The sequence below is a fragment of the Paramisgurnus dabryanus genome, chromosome 20 (assembly GCF_030506205.2).
Source record: "Paramisgurnus dabryanus chromosome 20, PD_genome_1.1, whole genome shotgun sequence".
NCBI lineage: Eukaryota > Metazoa > Chordata > Actinopteri > Cypriniformes > Cobitidae > Paramisgurnus > Paramisgurnus dabryanus.
In genome coordinates, this window is record NC_133356.1 from 24,697,966 (window position 1) to 24,701,998 (window position 4,033).

Here is a 4,033-nt window from a genome sequence, read left to right on the forward strand (position 1 = left end):
ATATTATCTACAGCAACAGAATGTACATAAGTAACAGGGCATCATTTAATTTATTTTGTAATTTTGCTGCATCATGGTTGCAGGTATTCATTATTGAAATGGGCCATGTGTCTGAGAACCGTGTGGGGTGGCACAAGATTTTCTCATGAATGTAGGGCAGGACATGATTTTATCTTTTGAAAAGTGACTGGACTGTGAAAAGTCAGCATTACATGACAGGATGGAGCTGTGTGGTTGAAGGGGAGGGGCTAAAAAGACGGATTCGTGGTATCCTCAACTAGACCAGGGACATATGCATAAAAAACGAAATATGGTCAATTATGATTTTATTTAGCCAAACAGTAAACAAACAAACATTCAACAAGTGAAATATATTAGATACAGGAGCTTACCACTGCTTATAGATAGATGCTTTGTAGATGAAACACCTCTAAACAGGGCCAAAGTTGTCTACACTGTCAGAATGAATTGTCAAAAATGGGACAGAAGCAGTCATTGGGATACTATACCCTTTATAAATGTCCTAATAGATACCATACAAATATGCATACATTTAGTACCAGTATTTACCTCAGAGATAGTAAGATAAACTCTTTAGGTGCAAAGGTGTACTTTTCTTGGAACCATTTTTTAAAACCTTTAATTCTGACAGTGTATGACCTCAATTGAGGTCAGGCATAGTGTGTGCCATTTAACCTCTGTCCAGCACAGGTGTCACTGCTCATGTGAAAACAAACAGCATCCATCTTAACCAATCACTGTGCCCGATTTGTAGATATGTGATCATTTCCTCAACTAAAACTTTTCCCCACTCTTCTCAGTTCCTTGTGCTCACTATTTTTCTTGTCTACATTGTATCACGGGCTCAATTTTCAAGATGGGGTCACAAACATAATGACTGATTCAGTGACAGTCCTTTAAGGTCTTCACCATACTCGCTCGTCCGAGAGATTAATTTCCCCCCCACCGCTTAGATTTTTTTTCGTCATTTCCACATAAAGAGGCTAAATGTCAAGCATGCCTGACTCCCTCCAGTGACACATCCATTCCTGCAGATAATTACCATAAGGAAATTGATGCTTTAGTGTGCAGAGGGGAATTTAATTTACTCTGACATCCCCCTGCATAATGCATTCCCAAAGAAAGTGAGATTTTTTAGCCCCAGATTAAGAATTTTAATACACCATATTAATGTGATTACCTTTCTTGAACATCTCCCGTTTATTTAGATAGTTAAACAAATTATGGATTACATGTTGTTAAGGTGCTAAATTGGAGGGTGTAAAAGCTGCTTATGGGTCCATGAAATAAGCAATAAGCCGATGTCTCTGTTCTTTCACTCACTATTATACTGGAAAAAACACTGGATGACGTTAGATAATACATTTAATAGCTCTTTTTTCCTGATAGTCAATATCAGTGTGATAATATTGTTCATACTATACCATCTAAAAGAAAATCCAAATTTTGCATAAGATTTAGCACATATAAGATGAAAATAACGTAATAATGTTTAATGTGTGTGTATGTTAATTTTCTTTTCAAATTAATTTTGTTGCCAAACATTTAATCTAAACAAACTTTTTATTTTATTCAATTTCTGTAACTATCCATAATTTTATACTTCACTTTTAAAATGTGATAACTGCTTTATTATTAATCCTATTAATTTTTTAAATATAACACTGATGGTTTACCTATAAGATTGGGTTTAACCTTTAGAGGCACAAGCAGAAGATTTGCCTTTTTTGTTGTCTACCAAGAATCCAGATAATTTTATTTTAAATTTGATTTTCTATTTTTAAGTAAATATATAGCTTTATCATTTTAAATGTCAGTTAAATCCTTTTTTTCAACTTCATATTTCTTTAATATGCCCTGTGATTTGATACTGTATTTGTTGTCTAATTCAATTGCATTAATGGGTTAAATAGAAATAATAGTAATATTTTTTGTGGCCACTGTACATTTCTGTCAAACATTAATATACATATCAAGTGTGCTATTGTCAGATATCTCGCTGTAAAATAAAATATCATATCAGCGTATATTTTTATGTTAATTTAACTTATCAAACTAAGTTAAACAATTTCAACTTGTTTTTCTAAGTTATGTCAACTTATCACACGTTAAAACTTAGAAAGTAAGTTGAATTAAATTGCATAATTAAGTTGTTTTAACTTCATGTTTGGTTTTTTAACAATGCTTTTTGCTCAAATGCAATATTTTGCACTATGATGTCTTTGAGAAAATGTGTTTTTTATTGCTCTCGTCCTCACAGGGAAAAAATATAATAAAATATTTTTTAAATATAACTTTAATACAATTTAATATAAAGACAGATATAGTCTAGTTTAGATGTAAAAAGTGAAAAGTTGGATAAAAAACATACATTTAGTTTCACTGTTTAAAATTTTAAGTTGAAAAAATATTTTTAAGTGTTACCAATTAAAGTAATTTTTTAAGTTGATCCAACTTTTTACAGTCCGTTTAATGAGTTTGGCAGGATGCACATTCTCCTAAAAGTCCAAACTTCTGTGCAAGTTTACCTTGATAACCTCATAACTTGTATCTTGTAAGCCCCCTCTCTGCTTTGCTGGTAATGGCCGGAGCTAATACACAGTTTGCTTAGTCACACTTTATTCCCTCAACTCTCAGTCTCTGGAGATCAGACTGTCCCATTGTAATGTCACAGACAGTTAAAACTCTATTTATCTTGATAACATGAAAAAAGGCATTTTCAAAAGCTGTAAATTACCTTACACAAACAATAAGTTGTCCTGTGAAAAAAAGGCCAAGATCATCCAAGGTTCCCGTTTCACCCCACACCCAACTGCCAGAAGTTCTCCTGGAGAGTGGAGATAAGAGTGGCCTCCTACTGTACATGACTCAGCACCTCCCAGCCTGCAACAGAAGCTCCTGAGATATGGCCACCTGACCGGTCAAACTGGATCACTGGAAGCAAAACGCACTCCTGTTTATTATACCAAGCACTGATCTGGAAACGTCATTAGAATATGACAAAATATGGGAATGAAATGACCTTATTTGTTTCAGTCAAAATTGCTTTCGAACTCATTATTTATTGAGTATTTCTATAAATATTCATGACAAAATTATATATCTTTGGATGATTGGTAGTAGTTTTTTTTTTAATTTATCTAGGATATGTCTAATGATATATTTAAATAAAGTAATACTGGAAGTATTGAGCAGGTCAGTTTCCATGCCACATTTTGTGTGTCAATATAATGACATTTTTAATTGCAAAAAAGCAAAACACAGACACTGCGCCAACAGGTAAAATAATAAACTGGACAGAAACAGGCAATTTATTGCTATAACAAAGTGCTGTGTGTCTCAAGCATTTGCTATTTGGTTGTTCTCTGCCTTTCCTCTAAAAATTAAGCTACAAACTACATACTGACAGTAAAAAGTATACAGTATATGTTTTATCTCATCCGTTTTGTTCCATAAGGTATGTAGTTTTCAATAAACCTACTTATCAATTATGTGCCATTCATGGTTAATAAACTAGCAGGTGCTGTTTTTGCAAAGATTTCCACATAAACCACATAAACACCGAGGGGCTCTTAGTAATCTTAAAGATGACGCATGTTATAGGCCTACTTTAAGTGAGAGACATCTCTTTGTAAGATCCATCAGCTCACTTAGTTAAGCATTATGTTAGCAATGCAAAGGTCATGGGTTCAATTCCGGTAAGCTGTTGCATGCACAGTGATGAAATGTATAGCTTGAATCCGTTGGTCGCTTTGAATAAAAGCTTCTGTCAAGTGCGCAAATGTCCTTTGGTCAGTTAATTAACGAAACGCTGTAAGTGGCCCACTTTTTTATTTCTCATTTAAAAAGATTTAATTTGATTTCTTATTTAAGTGAGGTATTATTAAACAGGTGATAATATCAACCACATTTAACGAGAGACCCACTGAGAGAGGGGGAGAGACAAATAAATAAATAAATAAATAAGATGATGATGGGTCCACTCTCCTAACTATCTCATCCCATCTCATGC